The 26,690-nt window shown below is 35.7% G+C and overlaps 1 long non-coding RNA gene across 2 annotated transcripts; it reads left to right on the forward strand.

Moving 5' to 3' along the window:
• Window positions 1–766: 766 nt before the first annotated feature.
• LOC144294346 (uncharacterized) lies at window positions 767–26,690 on the forward strand. Of its 2 annotated transcripts, none has more exons than XR_013361753.1 (3): window positions 767–1,118; window positions 22,059–22,109; window positions 26,199–26,690. It is a non-coding gene; the product is annotated as an uncharacterized LOC144294346 (long non-coding RNA). The 2 variants fall into 2 exon arrangements; XR_013361754.1 differs by lacking the exon at window positions 26,199–26,690 and adding an exon at window positions 25,304–25,658.

Here is a 26,690-nt window from a genome sequence, read left to right on the forward strand (position 1 = left end):
CTAGGCTATAAATGATGGTCATTTTAAGACCTCTGTAATCATGGAACTTCAGAGAATTTAAAAAGAAAAGTTAACTTATTTGGCAATAAACTGAAATCGTGTAATAATCTGTACTGAATATGAACTCAGTTCTACTAGGACAAGTGGATAGGTGAGCAAGAAAACAATTAAATTCTAGGAAATGGAGAAGCTAGTGCCATAATTTATTAAGTTTATAAACAAAGGTAAAAAATGTTTGTAAACAAAAGTATAAACAAAGGTATGTTTTTCCTTAGGTATCAGAAGCACTTTAGTTCTTTAATAGCAAGAATTTTGTTCAGTTTTACACCATTACAAATATTTTTTTTTTGCCAAGATGATTCAACTTGAAGATCCAAGAACACAGAAAATTTGATTTCCACTTCCATACCACTTATGCATCCTGAAGTTAATCATTGTCTTCTAACTTGAGATGCACACTTCCTTACAGTTGATCCCTTTAATAATTTTATCATGTTCCTTTTATCTGACAACCTTGGCAATTGTGATCATAGCCCATGTCATCAAAATTGTTACATGGAGTTACTAAGTCCAGGAGGCCACATGACATTGTGTAATGAATCTGATGAGAATGATGCTCCTTAGATTGTGCAAAGTGGTGGCACTGATGTTTAGAATGTATAGAAGCAAATAGCTCTTGCAGTAGACTGGATCTTTGTGTCCTCAGATTCATACCTTGAAACCCTGACCCCCAATGTGGTGGTAGAGCCATTATGAATGGAGTTACTGCCCAAAGTTCTCCCTTTCACTCTGTGAAGACACAATGAGAAGATGGCCATCTGTGAACCAGGAGAAAATTCCTTATCAGACACCAAATCTGCCAACAACTTGATCTTGGACTTCCAGAACTGTGAAACAGTTGTTTATAAGCCACCTAGTCTGTGGTATTGCATTAGAGAAGCTGAATGGACTGAGATAGCTCCCCTTAAATGGAACAAATTATTGTTCCAAGTTCCACAAAATCCCTCGGAAACATTCTAAAACACATCACCTTTTCCAATGGTGAATCATTTTTGAACTTCACAGCACATTTTCTCTTTGATTGAAAACATGGATTTTTGAAAAAAGCTTAATTAAAGGTAAAATGTTTTCATAACCAAGTAAGAGCGTGTGATATTTAAACTATAAAGATTCCTGTTTAAAAGTAATTGTTGACTTGTTTCCAAGGCTGTGAGGGGAATAAAGAAGAAATTTAAATGGCAGGCTTGAGGAAAGAGGTCAGATGTTGCCACAGGCAAATGGAACGTGAAGTTAAAAAGCTTCCGTGCTACGCTGAACTCCAAAGCTGTTGTTTTTGAGAGGGTTCTAAAGTTGGCAATCAAACTTCTCCCATTCTTAAATGAAAAACAGTGAATTTAATGTAATGCTCTTAAAAGTAGTAAATATACTCAAGTGGATGTTTTGGCTACTTTAGAGCTGGATAATCTGATCACAAAACCCAGGAAGAAAAAGGAAAATGCATCTGGGAAATGTTTTTTCAAAATGAGGACTTGGCTCTCTTCACACATATTTCCTTTAGCTTCGTCACACAAAGCTACAGCTATTCAAGATATTTTGAAAATTTTCCCCTATTGGCCAATGAATTTTCCCATTTCCCACACATGTTCATATATTTGTGTATCCTCCATTGGTTGAATCTCAACTTCATGGTTTTATGCAGTTGGCTAAACCTCTCTAAAACAAAACTATCTCCAAGACATAATGTTTTATAGGATGAATTTGACAGGTCTGCCACATAAACCTCTGAAAAGGGAGAGAAAACACATTTTGTGTGTATGTTTTCATTATCTTAATGATATTAGAGCTTCTACTTGCTGGTCAAGTTCAGGAGATCATTGCAATCTATCTAGTATCTACTAAATTGTGTCTATGTATTAGTGAAGATAAAGATCTCAACAGCCCTTAACATCCATCATTCTACAACATAGCTGTTCATCCACATTTTTTTATGAACTTTGGCTCTAAGTGTAAAAGCAAATATAAAGCTCTAAATTGCTGTGAAAGAGCAAAAAATGCTAATGATTGTCCTCAGGATTAGTGAAACTCTCTTTCTCCTCCTGTATAATTCATAATCAATGCCTCTGACCTTAACATTCTTTAAAAAAGAAAATGCAACTTTCTTGCCTCTTCTTGCTTTCAGGTTCAAATACAATATAATGTTCTTCACATGGAATAAGACCTTTTATGATTTGGTTCTAATTTTTTTTTGCCCAGGTTTCTGAAACTATGAGAGAATAGATTTCAGCCTAATAAGCAAGTGAACTTCAACAGCATTATCCAAAGATAGAACTGGTTCTTATCACAGATAATGATTTCACTCTCCGTGAACAACCACTTGGGTATACTGTTCCAGATGTGATGGGTATATAAATGGAAAAAAACATAGTAGTTAATGAATGCTCAGACTTCCAAGGTTCAAATCACAATTTTACTCACTAGTTTCATGCACTTAGGCACATTACTTTTGTTAAAGATTTATTTATTTATCTGAAGGAGAGGGAGAGAGTGAGAGAGCAAACGCAAGTTGGGGGAAGGGCAGAAGGTGAGAATCTGAGGCAGACACTCACTGAGTGTGGTGCCCCATGCAGAGCTCAATCTCATGACTGGTGAGATCATGACCTGAGCTGAAATTCCAAGTCAGACCCTTAACCAACTGAGCCACTCAGGCACATTAGACATATTACTTTTCTGTATTTATCACCATCATACCTACTTCATAAAATTATGTGAAGGTCAAATAAGATATTATACATAAATGAGTAATCATATAATTTATCTTCAAAACTGAGTTACTTTTCAGAGTGAAGAGAGGATTATAAATAATTTTTTCAAGATAACAGGTGTTCTACCATAGGAATTTTATAAAGAAAACATTTAAGAAATTACCTGACACAAATGATAAAGAGATTTTAGATCTTATTATTGTTGTGATATTACTATTGTTTTAGTTGTTGTCATGAAAGAGATGACCCTTAAGGTTTCTTCCCAACTCTGAGATTCTAAGGTTTGCTAATAAATAGCTGTCATTTGCTAGCCCTGGTGAATCCATTACTGAACAGTGCATTTCAAGAAGGAGCTGAGAGAGGGAGAGGTAGATGGTAAATGTGAAGAAATATGTTTATTTCCAGAATCAATGTGCTTTGTTTTCAGTGCACCAGCTAAGCATAAAATGGAGAATACTTCTGTCAAATCGGTGGAGGAAACTGCTTTATCACATTGGCAACTTTTTTCCTTCTTATCAACTTTGGATTGTAAAAGACAAGTAAATTGAGTTGATGTTCTCTGTTATGACTTGTACTGACATGATTGATATGAAGCAACCTTCATATTGCATAGGAGGAGGAAAATAATGGCACCTTGCAGCCAATGGAGGGTGTCTGGCACAGAGAAGCTCTCTAAATCTCTGCGGGGGTCCAGAAACATTTGTGTTCTCATTTCTCCTCAAGCTAAGAAGAAGAAGAGGAAAAAAAGATGAAGTCATTTTAAACATGGATACACTTTTACGAGATAGGATGTAGTAGAGGGAGTGTGCTAATGCTTTTTACTGTACTGTTGTTAAAGGATCACTTTCAAAAAAGGCAATATAATGACTCTCAGACAGGTATAAATTGAATGTGTATTAAAGATTTTATTTAATTCATTAACAAAATAAGGGGATCAGCATGTATCAAGCCAGTTCAAAGGCAAATCAAAAGAACAGGCATATGTGTAAATGAAGCTTATTGGAATGAATGTAAAAATGGAAGGAAAAATTGGCTTCTACAGTGGGAAAAGAAAGTCAAATGAACCTCTGAGAAACAAAGTGTACATGTCTATAGACATGAATTATTTAGCACTGCTATCAGTTATCTATAAGTAACAGTGCTAGTTGTGAGATAGCTCCCACAGAGTCAGCCCCATAACTCAAAAGTAAGCTCTAGAGTAAGAGTTGGCAAAGTATAGCTGAGGGCCAACCATCTGTTTAGTAAATAAAGTTTTATTGGAATACAACCATGCCTATTTGTTTATGTACTGCTTATGATGCTAAATGGCATAATTGAATAGATGCAACCTAATGGTCTCTAGCCTAACTAAAATGTTTACTGTTAGGTCCTTTAAGGAAACGTATGCTGACCCTTGCTATAGATAATGTCTAAGTTTCCATTAAAAAACAAATTTTCCTCTATATTGTGTAATGGTAAAATAAGAATTTGGGAACTAGATAAATCTGGATTCAAATCTTAACCCTATTGCTTAATGAATGCATTCTTTTAAACTTCTGGAATTTCAGTTACTGAATAAATATACAAACATTATTCTTTGTTAATTAAGTATGACAATACCTCTCTTGTATGGTTATCATGAGGGTGAACTGAAATAGTAGATATAAAGAGCTAGTAGAATTTTTCAATACAAAACATTATGGAGTTCAAAAAATGTGAATTTTTATTCATTATTTTCTATTAGAATTCATCCTTAGGGCCAAAACTAACTGTAAGCCAATAGCCTTAAATTACTGGGCTTCTCATCAAAAAAGAGCTGGCCATTCATGCTGCCTGAAATATTATCTGTCCACCATGTTATTGTTTGGGACAATAAAGTGCAGCCTAATATATCAATAAGCACAATGAATTGGGGATCAGAGATTAGAGACCCAGCCTGGTGAGTTTGGAAAACTCTCAAATCTCTCTAGTTGTCAATTACTTTATCTCTAAGTTAAAGTGTATAGCTAGAGGCAGAGAACTGCTGGGGTCTTCAAGGCTCTGAAATTCTGTGAAATGATGTCATAATATCCTCCTACCAATTAACAGCTGAGAGAGTGAAGTTTGGGGTAAAGAAGAAACATGACAGGAAATTATGGCCATAAAGAGAGCAGTTATTTTTTTCAGCATAATGCTATTGCTTTCTTATATTTTCTAGCAGATATTTCTTTAGGCAGAAAAAGATGTCTGAATTGTTTTATGTTACACATCCACTCTGCCTGTTAAAGAGTTAATAGAGTCCTGCACATAGTGGAACTTAATTAATAGCCAATGGAGATGGAAATAATTCTTTAATGATTATTATCATTAACTGTTCCTCATAACATCCCTGGGAAGCAATGTCAGTATAATTGTCTTAGTTTTACAGGTGAGAAATCTGAAACCCAGAGAAGGTGGAGCCACATGGCTAAAGTCACACAGTTAGTAATTAGCAGAGCTGGGAATAGAATTCAGCATTCCAAGTCCTGGGATTTTTTTCAAACAAAATTATAACCACAGCCTGCCAATGGACTAGGAGCCTTGGGGAAAGACATTCCTCTGAAAAGACCAGAGGTTTTACATTGCTACCCAAAAACACTGAGCAGGGTGGGCTCCTGAGGAGCCATTTATTTCTTACACATTAGTATATTATCTCAATCCTTATGATGATTTTTATATTAAAAATGTCCTTAAGTTTCCAGACACCTTGTTAACATGGCTTTGTAATTCTTGGATAAAATGTCTAAGCTTGAAGTCATGCCCTAGCAATGAGGTTAGTGAATTTAAAACTGCTGATTAAAAATGTAGGTGGCATATAAATCATGATTTATTTCATTCACTTATCCAACAAATATTTATTGAGTGGCAACTACCTACCAAGCACTGATCTAGACATTAAGAATATAGCCACAAAACAAAGTCCTCTGTTAATGGACATTTCAGTCTGGTGAGAAAATAAGAAAATGTATTATATAAAATTAGTATTAACAAATATAATGGAGAATCAGAAAATCAGCTTAGGAAATGAGAATAGGCAGTATTCAGGGAGTTTGCTATTTTTATTTTTATTTTATTTATTTTGGGGAGGGTGGTAGAGAGTTTGCAGTTTTTATATACAAATGTCAGGGAAGTCCTTTCTGGGGAGGTAACATTTGAGAAGAAGCCTAAATAAAGTTAGAGGCCCGGCTGGAAAAAAAAAGTAGCTGGAAGACTTAGTGTGCCCCAAAGCCTGGAGCTACCACATGCTTGGCAGGTTTATGGAATAGCAACCAAGCTAGTAGGGATGGAGCATGCTTAGTAAGGAGTAGCGTCAGAAGATCATGTTGTAGAGGAAGCTGTTGGCTCCAAGGCCAGGATAAGAACCTTGAATTTTATTCTCATTGAGGAGGGAATGCATTGGAAGGTTTGAGGCAGAGCACTACCATGCTGTAATTTATATACTATATTTCCATTCCAATGGCACTGTAGAGAATGGACCATAGTGAGTATAACTGAGAGAAGAGACAGTTCAGACAGCATTGCAGTAGCTGAGGTGAGAAATCGTAGGGTTTGGTTGTTGTAGATGTGATGGATCAAGTTTGGAGATTGGATCTATTTTGAAGATGAAGAGAACTTATTTTCTAATAGATTGGATGCAGAGTATAAAAGAATAAAAGGGTCAATGAGTCGGGTGATTCCAAGTTTTTTGGCCTTAGTACCTAAGCGGTGATATAATTTATTGAGCTAGAGAACACAAATGGGGAAAAAAATGGGGAAGGATGTAAAATTTTAATTTTGGACAAATTAAACTTGAGATGTTTACTTGAAACTTAAGAGAAGCTATTCAGTAGACAGTAGGATTTGTGAGTGTTTATTTCAGAGAAGTTGAAACTTCACATATTTTTGGAGAAATTTGTATGTAGATATTTAAAACCACAGATCTGGTCAAGTTCACACCTAGATATTAGCCCTGGGGTACTGCAATATTTAGATGTTTGGAAGTAAAGAAAGATCCTAATAGTAAACTAAGTAGAAGGAAAAGCTAGGTGAGTATGGGATCTCAAGGAACAGGTAAAGAGTATTTCAAAAGCAAGCATGATTACCTTTGTCAAATGCCACTAGGAAACTGGATTTAAAAAGGACTGATAAAAAAAAAAAAAAAAAAAGGACTGATAAGTGACTGTTGAACTGGGTAATGTGGACTTTGGTGGTGAGGTCCTTGGTGACTTGAACCAAAATGGTTTTAGTAGAGAGGTAGGAATGAAAGCCTTCTCAGAGAGTATTCAAGAGCGAGTTAGAAGACAGATATTGGAAAAAGATGCAAAAAAAATTATTTTTAGATAGCCTAAAGAAAAGATTAGAGAAATGGGACAGTGATTGGATAGTGATGAATAAATAATTTTTTAATGTATGAGATAGCACATCATGTTTGAAGGCTGTTGGGAATAATGTAATGAAGAAGGGCTGTCAGGCAAGGGGACAAGGGATTGACAGGGGTGACAGGCAGTAAAAATGTATATTGCTCACAGATTAAAAGTTCTTGTCAGCTTAAAATTCATTGGATACATGTTACTGGAAAGAGTAAGTTGGAACTGTGAGAGGTAAGACAGTGGGATGCTTGACTTTGAGGTCCTGTTAATAGACGAGATCCAAGGGCTGAGAAAAATGAGGATATTGCTTCCTTGTATGTTGACAATTCATTGATCCTAAGAAGACAAGTGTTAATTCTGTTTTCTGTTGTCATAATGAACATGCAGAAAAAAGTATGTAGAATAAAACCTAAATATAACTATAATTTTTTTCCTATTTAGAAGTTGTTTATGCTCATTGTATTTATGCAATAGAGAGAGAGAGAAGAGAAGGTGTAACTGTAAAGGCTGTATGTAGGCTCCAGGACACAGGTGGGTAAATGAGTTCAGGATTATACAAATTAATCTGTTCCTTCTGTTAAATGGAAGGTGGAGTATATGTCAATAGAGGCAAATTGGTAAACTTGGAAAAAGCATGAAAATATGGCAGTTATTTTCTGATTGCATTTTTTTCTCTGTGAAATGAGTAGCAAGAGCTCCAAAGAAGGGAGAGCAAATTGGGTGGGGAAATGGAGGAGGATTGCTAGGCAGCCCTGAGGGCCTACTTGAAGTTTGTGGTCATAAATTTAAAGTGAGACCAGCTAGCACATTTATGTGTACTACAATATTAGGGTTTTCTGTCGAAATAAAAATTTTTTATTGAATTTCCACTTCATCTTTTCTTGTTTACTGCCACCCAACATAATATCTTCAGGCAATGAGGAAAGGATTTTATTTACATGAAAATTCGACGATAAAATTAGGCAGCCCACATCCACTCTTCCTTCTGGAAGCAAATAGACTGTACTTAAACTAATTTCTTTGTTTCAGTTGAAGAGTTTTTCAGATACATTGCTTCTTCTAGAGATACCCATGTTAGCAGACTCATTTTGTGTTTTGAGAAGAAATACTGTTTTATATTATATGTCATAATGTTCATTATGTAAAATGTAAGAGTCAGTTAAAAATATAAGAAAATAAAAATCAGTGTTCCTATCCACCAGTGATAATCACTAGTAATGTTTTAGTTTATTTATTTTTTGGACTGTCTAGATAAATAGATTTATTTCTCTTCCAATGGGACCACACTTTAAAAAGTTTTATTATCTACTTTTTAAAATGTAATAATATATATTCTAAATGCCTTTCAATGTCATTCTTCTAGCATATCATTTTTAATGGATTCTTTTGTGTGCACAGTTTCTTAATAGAACTGACAAATTGTAAAGTTCAATGGAAGGGGGAAAGTGTAAGAATACTTAAGAATATTTTGAAAAAAAAAGAAAATAGCAACAAAAACGTGCATATTTTATAACTTAGCAATACTATTTCTATGATATATATTTTATAGAAATGTTAGCACTTTCGCAAAATGACATTTGTATAGAGGAACTTACTGAAGCGTTGTTTCTAATAATTCACATTTAGAAATCACTCAAATGTTTTTCAATAGGTGAACAGGTAAATGATGACATATTTAATTTAAAAATAAGGATTCCAAGACATATCATCCAGTGGGAAAAATCATCAAATAATAGATACGATACTTTTTTATGAAAATGAAATAAAAAACCTTTCTATACTTAAGTGCATATAAATGAAGGTCCATTGGCTATATATCAAATCAATAGCAATACTTATCTCTGGGACAAGAAATAATGTTCTTGGAGAAGGACAAATAGAGCAATTATGTGAGAAATTTTTGCATTTTTACTCTGTATATTTGTACAGAGTATGAACTGGTACAGATTGGTTTACTTTTTAATATTGAAAATGTGGCTATGCATTATTTATTATTATTTATGTATATATTTTTTATAAATATTATACATTTCATAAAGCACCAAAATAAAAGTATTAAAAGCAGACGTTATTAGTAAATTTTTGGAGCTTGTTATAGCTAACTTTATCTGAAATATGTATGTTTGTGGATGGGAGCAGTTGAGGTTTCCTTAAATAAATGGATTAACATCTGTTAGACAAAAATATCAGAGATGCAGGAAGCAGGATATGTGAAAGCTCACAGGTCAGAAGGCATATTTGAGGAACAGAACAAATGTATGGCTACAGCATAGAGATCAATGAAAAGAATGACATAGGGTAAGGATGGTGAGATTAGCAGAATTAAGATCCTGAGGGGTGTTGTAATCCATGCTGGGATTTGGAGATTATATTAGCAATAATTAAAGAGTTCTTAACTTCAAGAGTGATGTAATCAGCTTTACATTTCAAGAATCTCAGATGTGCTTGAAAATGGAGACTGGGTTGAAGGAGAATATATCTGAATAAAAAAGATATATTAAAAAATAGTGGTCCAAGTGACAAGACAGTAAATTGAGCAAGTATTGTAGCACTGAGTGTAGACAATGGGATCAAGTCAAAGAATATTAATGAAGGGGAATTTACAGGAATTGCTGATAGGCTGGACATTAAGGGAGGACAAAAAGTCAAGCTTTATGCTTTAAAAAAGGGACATTTATAAAACAAACACATGGGAAGGTTGAAAGTAAAATAATGAAAAAGTATAAATCAAGCAAGTACCAAGCATCTAGATATTTAAGAACTTCTATAAATCAATAGGAAAAAAAAAGACATTTTACTTATATGTTTATTTTTCCAGCTTTATTGAGATACTATTTGACATATGAAATGTGACTTTAAGGTGTACAATGTGATAATTAGACACGTGTATATACTACAAAAACGATTACTACAACAAAGTTAGTTAACACCTCCATCTGTTCACATAATTAAAATTGCTTTTGTGGAAAAAGCATGTAAGATCTTTCGGACAACTTTCAAGTATATAATTACTTATTGTTAATCATAGTCATTATACTGTACATTAAATCTCCAGAACTTATTTATCTTATATAGGAAGTTTGTACTCTTTGAATAGCATTTCTCTATTTCCCCCATCCTCTATTCCTTGACAACCCCCATTCTACTCTGTTTTTTCTATGAATTCGGCCTTTATGTATGCATAAAGTTTATATATAAACTGTTTCTCTTACCATAATGCCCTTAAGATACATCTATGTTGTTACAAAAGGCAGGATTTCCTTCTATATTTAAATGGCTGAGTAATAATCCTCTGTGTGTTTCATGCCCTGGTTTCTTTACACATTCATCCTTCGGTGGACATGTAGGTGGTTCCCATGTTTTGACTATTGTGAATAATGTGACAATGAACATGGGAGTGAAGATATCTTTTCCAGATAGTAATTTCATTTAACTTTGGGTATATTTCATGTACCTAGTGACCATTTAGATGTCTTCGGGAAAATATCTATTCAAGTCCTCTGACTATTTTTTAATCAGATTGGGTTTTGTTGTTGTTGCTCTTGTTTTGCTATTGAGTTTTATGAGCTCCTTATATATGTTGGATATTAACTATTTATCAGATATATGCTTTGCCAGTATTTCCTACATTCATGGGTTGCCTTTTCATTTTGCTGATTGTTCCTTTTGCTTTGCTGAAGCTTTTTAATTTGATGAAGTTCTACTTGTCTTTTTTTTTTTTTTTTTTTACTAATGTTGCTTATGTTTTGGGGCATATACAAATAATAATTGCCAAGACCACTATCAAGGAGCTTTTTTTAACCTATGTTTTCATCTAATACTGTTATAGTTTGGGATCTTACATTTAAGACTTTTTTTTTTTTTTTCATTTAAGACTTTAATTTTGAATTGTCTGAGTGGTATTAGATAGAGGTCTAATTTCACTTTTTTGCATGTTAATATCCAGTTTTCTCACCACCATTTATTTGAAAAGACTATCCTTTCCCCATTCAGTATTCTTGGCACCTTCATCAAATATTTATTTGTTGACCATTTATCTGTGAGTTTACTTCTGGACTCTGAATTCCATTTAATAGATCTATGTCAGGTTTTATACCAGTGCCATACTGTTTTGATCACTATAACTTTGCAATAAATTTGAAATAAGGAATTGAGATGCTTGTAACTTTGTTCTTCCTTCTTATGACTCCTTTGGCTATTCAGGTTTTTTGTGGTTCTATACAAACTTCAGGATTATTTTTTTTCTATTTCTGTGAAAATACCATTCGAATTTTGATAGGGATTGCACTGAATATGTAGATTACCTTGGGTGGTATGGACATTTTAATAATACTGATTATTCTGATCTAGGAACATGAGATATCTTTCTAATTATCTGTGTCTCCTTCAATTCCTTTCATCAATATCTTGTTATTTTTAGTATACAGATATTTTACTTCTTTGGTTAAATTTATTCCTAAGTGGGATCCCTGGGTGGCGCAGTGGTTTGGCGCCTGCCTTTGGCCCAGGGCGTGATCCTGGAGACCCGGGATCGAATCCCACATCAGGCTCCCGGTGCATGGAGCCTGCTTCTCCCTCTGCCTGTGTCTCTGCCTCTCTCTCTCTCTGTGACTATCATAAAAAATAAATAAATAAATATTTAAAAAAAATATTCCTAAGTATATTATTATTTGTGATATTATCATAAATGAATTGGTCTTTTTATTTTTCTCAGCTCATTGTTAGTGTACAGAACCAATTTTTGTATATTGATTTTATATCCTGTAATTTTGTTGAATTTATTTATTACTACTAACGTATGTATGTGGGCTTTCCTATATAAAAGATAATATCATCTGAAAACAGACAATTTTAATTATTCCCTTCCAATTTGGATGCCTTTTATTTCTTTATCTTGACTATACCAGCTAGGACTTTGAGTACTACATTGAATAAGAGTGGTGAAAGTGGCATCCTTGTCTTATTGCTGGTATTACAGGAAAAGCTTTCAAACTTTCACCGTTGAGTATCATGTTAGCTATAGATTTGTTATGCATGGACTGTATTCTTAAGTGTGCTTCGTCTACATCAAAATTCTTGAGTTTTTATAATAAAATGATATTGAATTTTTTTCAACTGCTTTTTTCTGCATCTATTGAGATGATCATATCATTTTTCTCTTACAATCTATTAATTAAATTTAATCACATTTAATGATTTGCTTATGTGGAACCATCCCTACAACCCAGGGATAAATCACACTTGACCATGGTGTGTGATCTTTTAATGTGCTATTGAATTTGGTTTGCTGGTATTTTGTCGAGAATTTTTGCATAATCATCAGCGATATTGGCCTTTAGTTTTCTTATAGTGTCCTAGTCTGGTTTTGGCATCAGGATAACATTGGTCTCATAAAATAAGTTTAGGAGTATTGCTTCATCTTCAATTTTTTTTTTTTCAATTTCATTTCTTCAAACGTTAGTTTCAGGAGGATTGCTGTTAATTCTTCTTCAAATATTTAGCAAGATTTACCAGTGAAACCATCTGCTTCTGGGATTTTTTTTTCCCCCTGGGGAATTTTTGATTACTGATTTAATCTCCATTTTAGTAACTAGCCTGATCATTTTCATGATTCAGTCTTGGTAGATGGTATTTTTTAAGGATTTATCCATTCCTTCCATTATCCAATTTGTTGTGTTATAATCAATAACAGTTTCTTATGATCCTCTGATTTTGTGGTGTCAATTATAATGTCTTCTCTTTCATTTCTGATTTTGAGTCTTTTTTATTCTTAGTCTAGTTAAAGGTTTGTCAACAATCTTTTCACAAAACCATCTCTATTTTCACTGAACTTTTCCATTACTTTTCTGGTCTCTGTTTCATTTACTTTTGCTCTTTGTTTATTTCCTTCCTTCTGCTAAATTTGGGTTTAGTTACTAAATTTAGGCATAATGTTCGGTTGCTTATTTGAGATCTTCATCATTTTCTTAAGGTAGAAGTTTATCACTATAAAAATTCCCTCTTAGAACTGCTTTTGCTGCATCTTTTATGTTTTATATGCTTTGTTTTCATTTTTATCTCAAGATTAAAAAATTTTTTGAGTGAAAGGGAATTAAGGGAAAGGAGAGAAAATGAATGAAAATATTAGTGAGGGTGATAAAACATGAGAGACACCTAACTCTGGGAAATGAACAAGGGGTAGTGGAAGAGGAGGTGGGTGGGGGGTTGGGGTGACTGGGTGATGGGCACTGAGGGGGGCACTTGGAGGGATGAGCACTGGCTGTTATGCTATATGTTGGAAAATTGAACTCCAATAAAAAATTAAAAAAAAATAAAGCACATAACTGTTTTCAAATTTAAATAAATAAATAAATAAATAAATAACTAAATAAATAAATAAATTTTGGGTTTTTTTTATCTATTGGTTATTCAATAACATATTGTTTAATCTCCATATCCTGGAGGATGTTTCATGTCTACTTGAAAAAAAAATTGTATTCAGATACTTTGGAGATGAAATGTTCTATATTTGCTAGATCAATTTTGCATAAAGTATACTTCAAATTCAATGTTTGTTTATTGATTTTTTGCTAATCTCTGCATTGCTGGAATTGAGATATTGAAAGCTTTCCAACTACTGTTGTGTTGTTGTCTATATTTCCCTCCAGATCTTTGAGTATTTTCTTATATTTTTTAGATGTTCCAATAATCAATGCATATTTATTTACAATTGTTATATATTCTTGATGAATTGACCCAATTTTCATTATATAATGACCTTATTTGTCTCTTGTTACAGTTTTTGTCTTCTGTTTGCCTGAACATATAGCTATCCCTGCGTTCTATTAGTTTCCATTTGCACAGAATATTTTTTACCATCTCTTCACTTTCAATTTGTGTGTGTCCTTGTAGTTGAAGTCTTTTGTTGATTGGCATTGTTGTTGATCATATTGGCATATGATTGGGTCTTGTTGTTTAATCCATTCAGCCACTTCATGCCTTTTGATAGGAGAATGTATTCCATTTACATCTAAAGTAATTATTAATAGGTAAGGACTTACTAATGCCATCTTAATTTTTTTGGCTGTTTTGTAGTTCCATTGTTCCTTTCTTCCTTTTTGCTGTTTTTCTTTACGTATTGATCCTTTTCATATAGTGGTATTCTTTGATTCTCTTCTCTTTATTTTTTCTGTATCTATTTTAGGTTTTTGTATTCTGGTTACCATGATTCTTATATAAAAAACCCCATACATGTAACTGAATTTTAGGCTGTTAACTTGCCAGGTTGGGCCAAAGGCCTATGGTAGTGAGCCTAGCTGGGATCTGGATCCACAGGGGCTGATTTTGAGCTTGTTGCCCCAGGAACCACCCAGGGATGATGCCAAGGTAGGCCAAGGGCCTGAGTTCATGGTGACCAACTAGGAACCTGGTGTCATAGAAGTCATCTCGGGCCATGGAAGCCACCTAGGACCAATGGAGCCAGCAGATTACTGGGTAATCCAGAGGCCTAAATCCACTGGGAACTACCTAGAACCACAGGAGTTGGCCTGGTGCTGGAGCATTCATGGGGGAGGAGGTCTATGATGAAATTAGGTACTCATTTCACTCTTTCTCCCATAGGGAGAATGTCTCCACGTGTAGGTCTGCTCAGGCTTAGTGGAAGTGTGATGGGAGTACTGTAAATCCATTTTTCCTACTTTCCTCTTTGTGTCTTCTTATTTCTGTACTTGATTTAGGTGTTGTAATCTCTCATGGGAATTCTTAACCTTTGTAATGGCATTTTCATGCAGATAATTGTTCAAATTGATTATTTTGGGAGGGAATGTCCACTAAAATTCTTTTACCACCATTTGCAGACATCACTATCCCCAAAAGACCAACTTAAAAGTGGGCAGAAGGCTTGAATACATGTTGCAGAATGTGGGCAATGGACAGTATGTTCTGGATAGGATCCAAGAGCTCATCTGGTTTTGTGGCAGTCAGCTGCCTAAGAGAGTGTAACCCCATTCTTCCATCTGGAAGGACTGGATATACACATCTCCCTGGAAGTTCAGTAGCTTCCTTCATCTTAAAGTGGGTTTTTCTTTTTCCAAAATCAGCATCACCGGAGATGAGGAACAACTACTTAATATTCTTATTGATGCAGATTTGGCTCAGGTATGGACAGTAGTGAAGCAAAAAGTATCTTATTACCACCTCTCTTTTGTAAAACAGTAATTGTATCAAGAGATGAAATCTTCATTTGACATGAAGCAACCTTCCTAACACCCCAGTGATTAATTAGTGTTAAATTAATGGTGATGCAGCCAAGAGTCTGACGTTTGGTTATATGGTAGTTTTGTTTTTCAGTGTACCAAGAGTTTTTACTTTTACTTATGCTTCATCAGAATAAAATTGGAGGTTGGAAGCTTCATGGCCCATTAGCAAGATTCTATTTTTCACTTTCATTCTAATATGAAATGTAGAAAATAAAGATCTCTTAGAGCAGGTAAGATGTATTTCTCTATTTTGGGGGATGACAAAAAGAACAATTTGGCATAAGCACAGTAGGGATGACTTGACTAACCATTGTAGAGACTTCCTTGCTTGTCTTACACATAACATTGAAACAGGCTACTGAAAGAGATTGGCATAGCCCCATCTTTAAAATCTTTGAGAAGTGAAAAGGAGATAACATGATATCATACTACTTTAAAGGTAAAAAAAATAATTCCATGAAACACCAAGCCAAGAAAAGGAGGGGAGAGAACACTTTTTCTTAGGCCTTTGAGTTAAATTGAGCTGTTTTAAGTCTTTCTAGAAAAGGATTACCTCCTACGTGGAAACAATTCCAAGCCCGTTTTGCTCTTCAAATGACTGAAGGGAACAGTGGATAAAGAGAATATTCCATATCAGCTCTGAACTTTAATGCCTTCCATCATGAGTGGGAAAGCTCCAAACTTTAGCAACATGGTTTACATGTTGTCATTTCTAATGACTGAGTAATATTCCATTGTATATTTAATTTAATGGCATGACTAACTCATCAATAATCTTCTTTAGGTCTAGAGTGAATAAGGAAGAGAAATAAGGTTTTTCCTGCTCTACCTCACAAATTTTGAGAAGTGGTTTCTGTTCTGTCTTTCATAAAATTGCTTAAAATAGTGTTGTGAATTTTTTGGGTTTTGTTTTGTTTTTAACATAAAGCTCTGTAGAATTGACTCAGAGGTCTCATTGTAGAAGGAAAGGATAGGAATGGGGCTCTATGCTTCAACACTGGCCTTTTTTTAAAAAAATAGCTTTATTGAGATATAATTTATATACAAGTCACTCATTTATTTAAAGCATACAATTTCATGATTTTTAGCATATTCACAGATATGTGCAACTATTACCACAGTCAATTTTATAATATTTTCATCTTAGAAGAAACTCTGAATTCTCTACCTAGTACTCTAACACCTCACTTGTCACCCCAGTTTTAGAGAACCACTAAACTACTTTCTTTCTCTACAGATTTTTCTTTTATGGAAATTTCTTATGAATGGAATCACATAATTGTTAGTCTTTTGTGATTGGCTTCTTTCATTTAGCTTAATGTTTTCACATGTTGTAACATGTATCCATATTTCATTTCTTTTTATACCTGAAAATTATTTCACTGTAAGCTTTTTTAAAACATGTATTTATAATCAAATTTTTATTTGAAATAAATACATTTTTATGCTATACTAAATTTAAATAAATATATTTGTTCTATATTAAAAATAATAACTTCTATACTAGTGACATGAAGATTTCTAAGTCTGCTCCATATCAGTTATTCTTTGAATCTCTATCTTTTCTATAACCAGCAATTCCCACTGAGTATTCTTTTTTTTGTATATATATATTTTTATTGGAGTTCAATATGCCAACATACAGCATAACACCCAGAGCTCATCCCATCAAGTGCCTACCTCAGTGCCCATCGCCCAGTCATCCCATCCCCCCGCCCACCTCCCTTTCCACTATCCCTTATTCGTTTCCCAGAGTTAGGAGTCTTTCATGTTCTATCACCCTCTCTGATATTTGCCTCTCATTTTCACTCCTTTCCCCTTTATTCTCTCACTATTTTTTATATTCCCCAAATGAATGAGACCCTATAATGTTTGTCCTTTTCCGGTTGACTGACTTCACTCACCATAATAGCCTCCAGTTCCATCCACATCGAAGCAAATGGTGGTATTTGTCATTTCTAATGGCTGAGTAATATTCCATTGTATATATAGACCACATCTTTATCCATTCACCTTTTGATGGATACTGAAGCTCCTTCCACAGTTTGGCTATTGTGGACATTGCTGCTATAAACATTGCAGTGCAGGTGTTCCAGTGTTTCACTGCATCTGTATCTTTGGGGTAATACCCACCAGTGCAATTGCTGGGTCGTAGGGCAGTTCCCTTTTTAACTCTTTGAGGAACCTCCACACAGTTTTCCAGAGTGGCTGTACCAGTTCACATTCCCACCAACAGTGCAAGAGGGTTCCCCTTTCTCACATCCTCTCCAATATGTGTTGTTTTCTGTCTTGCTAATTTTCACCATTCTCACTGGTGTGAGGTGGTATCTCATTGTGGTTTTGATTTGTATTTCCCTGATGGCAAGTGATACGGAGCATTTTCTCATGTGCTTGTTGGCCATGTGTATGTCTTCCTCTGTGAAATTTCTGTTCATGTATTTTGCCCATTTAATGATTGGATTGTTTGTTTCTTTGCTGTTGAGTTTAATAAGTTCTTTATAGATCTTGGATACTAGCCCTTTATCTGATATGTCATTTGCAAATATCTTCTCCCATTCTGTAGGTCGTCTTTTAGTTTTGTTGACTGTTTCTTTGGCTGTGTAGAAGCTTTTTATCTTAAGTCCCAATAGTTCATTTTTGCTTTTGTTTCCCTTGCCTTCATAGATGTATCTTGTGAGAAGTTGCTGTGGCCAAGTTCAAAAAGGGTGTTGCCTGTGTTCTCCTCTAGGATTTTGATGGATTCTTGTCTCCTATTTAGATCTTTCATCCATTTTGAGTTTCTCTTTGGGTATGGTGTAAGAGAATGGTCCAGTTTCATTCTTCTGCATGTGGCTGTCCAATTTTCCCAGCACCATTTATTGAAGAGACTGTCCTTTTTCCAGTGGATAGTCTTTCCTGCTTTGTCGAATATTAGTTGACCATAGAGTTGAGGGCCTTCTTCTGGGTTCTCTCTTCTGTTCCATTGATCTATGTATCTGTTTTTGTGCCAGTACCACACTGTCTTGATGATCACAACTTTGTAGTACAACCTGAAATTCGGCATTGTGATGCCCCCAAATCTGGTTTTCTTTTTCAATATTCCCCTGGCTATTCGGGGTCTTTTCTGATTCCACACAAATCTTAAGATGATTTGTTCCAACTCTCTGAAGAAAGTCTATGATATTTTAATAGGGATTGCATGAAATGTGTAAATTGCCCTGGGTAGCATTGACATTTTCACAATATTAATTCTTCCAATCCATGAGCATGGAATATCTTTCCTTCTCTTTGTGTCTTCCTCAATTTCTTTCAGAAGTGTTCTGTAGTTTTTAGAGTATAGATCCTTTACCACTCTGATTAGGTTTCTTCCTAGGAATATTATGGTTTTGGGTGCAATTGTAAATGGGATTGACTCCTTAATTTCTCTTTCTTCAGTCTCATTGTTAATGTATAGAAATACTACTGATTTCTGGGCATTGATTTTGTGTCCTGCCACACTGCTGAATTGCTGTACGAGTTCTAGAAAACTTGGAGTGGAGTCTTTGGGTTTTCTATGTACAGTATCATGTCATCTGCGAAGAAGGAGAATTTGACTTCTTCTTTGCCAATTTGAATGCCTTTTATTTCTTTTTGTTGCCTGATTGCTGAGGCTAGGACTTCTAGTACTAGGTTAATAGCCACACTGAGTATTCTTGATAAGTGAGTGATCCCAACTCCCTTTACTTATAGTAAAACTAAAGATAAATTGAATTAATGTGTGATCACCTTTACTAATATGTTTATTTTAAAGATAACTGCCCGATCAACTCTCCCTTTTTAACAAAATACAATATTCAGAATCTACTGATATGCCACATCTCTTGAAAACCTCCAGATGAGGTCATGGATTTGAATCCTGATACCATCGAGTTCTATCTTTGGGACCTTTGGCAAGATGTTTACCTATTCTAAGCTTTAGGTTTTTAAATCTATGCAATAAAGTAATATTTGTATCTCAGTACTTTTTTTTGGAGACAGTTAATAAGAAAATGAATGTGAATTTAAGGCATGGTTCATGGCTTACTGAATGTTATGAAGCATTTAATAAATAAGTTGTCATTATTTATATTGTTATGATCACTTGAATCCCAATATGTAGCACAGTGCTTATTACATATTAATTGCCCCCCCCCAATATTTGTCTAATAAAGTAATAGATGAATTAAGGAGCATCTCAAGACTAGAGTCCCTAAACCCTCCTGCACTGTTGGTGGGAATGTGAGTGCAGCCACTCTGGAAAACTGTGTGGAGGTTCCTCAAAGAGTTAAAAATAGACCTGCCCTACAACCCAGCAATTACACTGCTGAGGATTTACCCCAAAGATACAGATGCAATGAAACTCCAGGACACCTGCACCCAATGTTTATAGCAGCAATGTCCACAATAGCCAAACTGTGGAAGGAGCCTTGGTGTCCATCGAAAGATGAATGGATAAAGAAGATGTGGTTTATGTATACAATGAAATATTCCTCAGCCATTAGAAATGTCAAATACCCACCATTTGCTTCGACGTGGATGGAACTGGAGGGTATTATGCTGAGTGAAATAAGTCAATTGGAGAAGGACAAACATTATAGGGTCTCATTCATTTGGGGAATATAAAAATAGTGAAAGGGAATAAAGGGGAAAGGAGAAAAAATGAGTGGGAAATATCAGAAAGGGAGACATAACATGAGAGACTCTTAACTCTGGGAAACGAACCTAGGGTTGGTGGAAGGGGAGGTGGGCAGGGGGTGGGGGTGACTGGGTGACGGGCACTGAGGGGGGCACTTGAGGGGATGAGCACTGGGTGTTATTCTATATGTTGGCAAATTGAACACCAATAAAAAATAAATTTATATATAACAAAAAGACTAGGGTCCCTATATTGTATATTTCATTTTGCCAACCTGTACTTCACAACAGAGTTGTCTGCTTTGTGTGAGTAATTTGGGGAAGCCACTGAGGGAAGTTCTTCTCATGACAAAAGTTACTACTAATGGGGGGGGGGATGTGTTAATTTCTGTCTGGAACCTCTCATTGTCATCTCAAGGAGAAGAGTAGATATTAGGATGTTTCATTTCTGTTGATAAACAGTGATGATATTACATCCCCTGCACTCTCTCCCAAGGTAAAATGACATCAGAATCCTTGTAAGCATTTCTTCTAGAACCACCTGGCATTGATTTTTTTTTAAGCTGTCCTTCCTGAGGACTCAGCAAATTTACAAAGTGAAGGAAGCAATAATTCTCTGGCCAAGAAAACTGCTGAAGTAAAGCCACATGTTTTTCTATACACATTGGTATAACAGAGAGCCAGCCTGACACAAATGCTGATCACCCCCCTCCCCATGCTTGAAAGTGTTAGTTTCTGAGGAGTGGAGAGCCTGGGGCTCAATCTCTGTGTTTTGTTGCTCTTAAGTTCCTATGGGTATATGTGTTCCATTTGATTTTCAAAGTAGTAGGCTACCTTGATTTAAGATAGGGTAAAATCAGAATTGTCTTTTAGGAATAAATAACAATTTATTGAAGGCTTGTTCTTTCTCTGCACATTTTTTGGATACATAAAAAAACATAAAGTGGGACCTCTTCAAAGTATAGTAACAGAAAGATGACACAGTTCTTCCCTTTCCTCTGAATTCCTAAATCTAAGCAATTTGAGAGGTTAGGTGGATATTTCTTGAGTATACATTTGAGTGAAACTTTGGGATTTTATAAGGACAATAAATGAAGGAGAGAATAAAATTGCAGAAGGAAGTTCTTAACTAATCATAGCTGTCTCTCATTTTGTCTTTTCAGTGTCTATCTTCCTATGGGCCATCAGCTCTCCTTCTGGAACTGATGCTGTCTCCATTCTGCCTGATTGCGTTCATTACTCTCCCTGGGTAGAATGGGGACATATCCCTACTAAATTTGGCCAAATAAACTTGTTTTCTAAAAGGAATGTGTTAAGGAAAAGAAAAGATGAGAAATAAAAAAAAAACTAAATTAAATTAATCACTTGCCTGAAAGAATAGAGAAAATGTGAAACATGGAGGAAAGGGAGACTGTGGAGAGAGATTCATGGTGCTCAGTGCAGCCATAGATTGGCTTCAGAGGCATACAATACAGCCCTTACTTTATTTGTATTTACTTTATTTATTTTTTTTTAATTTATTTTTTTATTGGTGTTCATGTATTTACTTTAAACGTCTGTACTTATCTCAAAACTGTGTTTGCCTTGGGCTATCAATAAGCCCCTTGCAGAGTCCTTTTTTTTTTTTTTTTTTTTTTTAACACGTGTGGCTTTTATGAGTGTTACCATCTTTAGAGCCTCTATGCTATATGTGGTCCTTCTCGGTTGGCCTTGCTTAAATCCTGGATTCATTACATTCTAATTGTGTGGTCTCTCTAGATCACAATTCTATCAAACATAGTATGTTGAAATTCTAAAACCTAACTTGGAGGGCTGTTATAAGTATTGTTGGTATCATCTTCATAGTTCTGAGTAGAGAGTCTTGCACAATGTAGAAGCTCAGGAAAATGGCAGATATTTTTGTTATTACCACAGCTGTTTGTCAACATCTACCTCTTATGGTTAAGCTTTGACACTTACTAGAATGTTTTGAGTTTTCAGCTTCCAATTTTCAAAGCATAGGTGATGGACAAATTATGAATCATTTCTATATCATTTCTGGTTTTTGTATATTTCTAATGATAGTACTTCTGTTGCTTTAGGCACCCCATGAAAACTTCTATAAAGGTTCTTCAACAGAGGTGAAGTGCAAGGTAGGCATTTAAATTATTTTTCTCTGATAGCAGTGCTCAGCGTTTCTCATCTCAGAAGTGGTAGAATTAGCATTTACTTTGTGAGACTTGGCTGCTTATCAGAACTGGAAAGGAAAATAAACATGTAAAGAGTCAAAGTATATATAAATTTTGATCCCCTATTCCAGCCTTAATTGTCTAATAGTGAATTGTCAACCCACATTTAAATTTCACTTTTCTGTATTCCACTGGCATTGACTTAAATAATGAGCAATGTAATAAGCCATGTGTCACACTATATTACTTTTTAAAATAAGATTTTATTTATTTTTAGAGAGAGAGAAATCAAGAGGGAGGAGAAGAGGGAGAGGGACAAGAAGACTCTGCACTGAGCCCCACACAGGGCTTAATCCCAGGACCCCAAGATCATGACCTGAGCTGAAACCAAGAATCAGTAATCAACTATTACTTTTAGTTGGGCATCAGCTGGGCTAGGCTTGAGCAGTAGTGAACAGGGCCAGAGGACAAAACCCAGAAGACTTGTGATTTCAAGAATGAAGCCGAAGGTTAAGCCAAACAGTAAGTCTAGCACCATGTTAACAGATTGAAGCCACTAATTTGAGCAAAGCAGTGCATCAGTGGGACTGGGATCAAGAGAATGAAAGCAGTTACTAGGGAGAAGACATTAATAGAGAAACAGTGTATTTAATATAGAAGGCAGGTTGCTGAAAAGACCGTGAGTCCAGGCTCAAACCAGCATTTAGTCTTTCCTCTTCCTGGGTATATAATTATAAGCAAGACCCTTCACTCCTATAAATCGCATTTTCCTCACATATAAAATAGGAATGGTATTTATCTTACCTACCTTCCAAGATTCTACTGATACCAACAGTAATGAAGTGTTTGATAACAACTGAGCACTATATATATTATAAGGTAATCTGAGGATTATGTGCCATATGCAGATCTATTTTGTTTGGCCAACATATGGCATCCAACCCATAGGTTACAGACAATATGGATTTCCTTGAAAAACTGAAAGATTTGGAGCCTCTGGGCCAGTGTTACCGTATAACAACAATAGGCTGGGCATTTGGGTTTGTAACCTATAAGGAGAGATTCATGTCTTTCCTCTGCTCAGGATCCAGACCTGACAGTGCAGGATATGATTAATCAGGGCTCAAGGCTCAGGAAGCAGCTCTCCACACCTGGCAGAGCCTGACAAAATCTTCGCAATCAGATTAACAAAGCAGTGATATGATGTCCTGTCAGTGGGGGCATGGACATGGAACATCATTATGCAGAACAATTTATTATCATAGCCGACCTTGTCCTGGGCTTTTGACTGCATATTGATGTGGCACAGCTCACTGAAGATGCATGGATAAATGTGACTAAGATATTGTGAGAGCAATTGGTATCAGCTAGAAAGCTAGCTTTTTCCACCCCACACTCAATTTGAAGAAAAACACAGTTCTGGGGATACCATTTATTTTGCTATTTCTGAGTCCTTTCACCTCAACTTCAGCAAGATACAGCGGCTTCTTTTCTTTTTTCCTGAATAAACTTTTCGGTTCCTCCTTCAATTCTTTCTACTCTGGTACCTAGGAGGTCACTGGGGTGGGATAGTGGTGGAGTGGAACCTTTTTTTTTTTTTTTTTTTTAAGATAGCTATGCTCCTTTTCTTTTTTTTTGGAATAGTCCAGGATATACCTGTTTCCTCCAGAATCTTCTTTTTTTCAAAGCTGTTGTCCTCACTCAATAGGTGTTATGATGTCACTCACATTGTACCATGAGGGGTCACTTTCTTGCATCTACATGAGGCCCCTGCCCCCAAACACAAGTCTTCCCATGAATATTTATTGAAATATCCACCAAGAATTTTTTTAATGCAATAGAATCAGAATTTATTATTAAAAATATACAACAATGTTTGACATTAAAAACAATTCAGGACCACAAAAACACAAAAAGCAAAGTAAAAAAAAAATATTGGGCAATAATACAACATCTGGGATATAGACACAATGGAATACTAATCAGCCATCAAAAAGAATGAAATCTTGCCATTTGCAGCAACATGAATGGAACTAGAGGGTACCATACTAAACAAAATAAATCAGTCAGAGAAAGACAAATACCATATGATTTCACTCATATTCCACCAAGAATTTTAGACACAGCTTTAGTCATGTTCCACCTCTGCTATTTAATAAAAGGGGAGGCCCTTGTGTTATTTAATTCTTTTAAGTTTTAGTTTCTTCTTTCTTAAAATGGCCATTATAGGGAGAGAGGACAATAAGTCCTGTTTCATCTGGATACTTTTACAGTATTAAAGTGCAATGGATTTGGAATTGCACCCTGAGCCTATGACCAGCCTGTAATCCAGACTTAAGTGTACTTCACAGTGACCTTAGACTGGTGACCTTAGACTTGGGAGGCAGAAGGACACAAGAGGTCCTTAGAAACAGTGACCTTAGACTGGTGACCTTAGACATGGGAGGCAGAAGGACACTGACACCATCTGGAGTGAGCCACATTCTCCAAACTACATTTTATCAGGGGGTGCTCGCCTACTTAGCTATTTAGTCACCATCCTTGAGTGCATAGCTCCTTTATAGATACCAATTGCAATGGTGGGATCATAAAAATTAGTTTTATTCACAGAACAAAAATGCACCTTAACCAATGCAACAATGTTTATAAAACATACTCCTTGTCTTTGGGTAAAGATGTTGGTGTTACAGGTCAGGTTCCCCAGGCAGTCACTTGAAGAGAGGTTAGTGCATGGCAAATTTATTAGGGAATGCTCTTGAGAGCAATACTCCTAGATCAGAAAGGGGAGGAGGAAAGATGGGGCATAAGGAAAGCTTGGGCTGTGATGCAGTCTCAATTAAATTTTTAACCATCCTAATGGATGAAAATGACTGAGATAGCTATTCACTTTTTCTACATGCTGGGGATGAGAGTCAGACCTTTATACACTACACTGACCAATCAATCATTGGTTGTGGGAAGCCTCTAAGAAGGCTTTAACCTTCACAGAGGCAACTCTCTCTAGGACAGAACAGTTTGGGGTGGGGCCTGGGGTAGAGAAGCTGGGTAAATGATAGGTTTTGTGCTTTTTCTTGGTGGAGACATTTCCTCTTTCAAAATCACTCAGGTCTCTACATGTAACGCCTCCTTATTTTTGTATCATGTTTTATACTTCACAGATATTATCACCTATATCCCTCCTCTGTGACATTTTTTGAAGCCAGTGAAGCTGGTATCATTCCCATTTTAAAGAAAAAGGAACAGATTTTGAGACTCTTCCAATCATTCCATCCTTGTGTAGCCTTCAACAAATTATAATCTCTATAGGAAGCTTCCTTTTCAACAAAATGGAGGTGAAAATAACAGGTGATTTCTAATAACATAAGAAATGTTATGTTTCCAATGTTTCATCCCCAGTTTACAAGCTATGATTGTGTGCCTTGCACAGATGTATGTGTCTGCTAAGTGGAACATCTGTGTCCTGCTCAGGAGTCTGTAGACTCCTGCTCCAGGGCTCTCTCTATTGCCCGACACTGCTACAATGGGACAGGTCAATGATGGGACTATGCTCTGAGGCTGCAGAGAGGATAGCATGCAAATAAACTAAAATGCAAATCGAAAAAATATCCCCAGTGTGCAGGTGTCCTTAAAGTGTTTGGAATTGCATGAAATAACAAAGAGTAATATTACCATGTTGTGTCCTGAAATATTCTCCCCTCTTCTAGATAAAATGACTCATGCTCCTGAAGTGGAATCACATGGAGCAAACTTAGCAAGATTCTAGGCAACATGCAGGCCTGTTTGTTTATTTTTTAGCCTTTTGTTGACATGAGCTTTTTTCTACAGTGTACATGCTATTCTCTAAATTTAGTTTGTTCTGTTAGTGAAAGACAAAAGCTGTGACATCTGACTTGAGTGTTTGTCAGTCTCACATTACATTCCTAACCTCTGGATATTCCAGGTATGCTCTTTCCAACTGAGAGGGTTTGCAGAGCTACTCTACACCCATGGGTAGCATTTTTTCCTCTATCCATGGGGGTGATGTTTAACCTACAAATTTTCTTGCAATTTCAGCCAGTATTTAGTGCCCAAGCAAATTACCTGAAAATGAGAGGCTGGAGCTGACCCAAGTCAGACCTCATCAGCATTCAGTAATACAGGTACAAGGTGAATAAAAGAAGAGGCAAGACATGTGGAAAAGGGTTCGATCAAAGAAGAGCAGTGAAGCAGAAAATAAGGACATTGCCAGGTTGCTTGGCCCCGATTTCATGTACCTTACAAGCTGTTTATTACAACAATGTGAAGTCTCCTGATCTACCTAAGTGTGCCTTTTCTTACACTATGGTTCTTCTATCTGGGGGAAACCTGGCTGTGTTGTACATCAGCCTTGGTTTTAGAGAAAGAAAATGAAATTATGCATTAGTTTGAAGGAGAGAATGCTCCCAGCTCCCTGATGTGAAAAAAAATGGAGTAAGGCAGGAAGCAAGAGCAAGTTCTGCTTTGCACTCTGCTTTTGTCCTTGACAACTGCTCTCAAAAGCTCAGACCATGAACTGCCCTCCTAGAT

Source organism: Canis aureus, chromosome 22 (assembly GCF_053574225.1).
Source record: "Canis aureus isolate CA01 chromosome 22, VMU_Caureus_v.1.0, whole genome shotgun sequence".
In the NCBI taxonomy this organism is placed as follows: domain Eukaryota; kingdom Metazoa; phylum Chordata; class Mammalia; order Carnivora; family Canidae; genus Canis; species Canis aureus.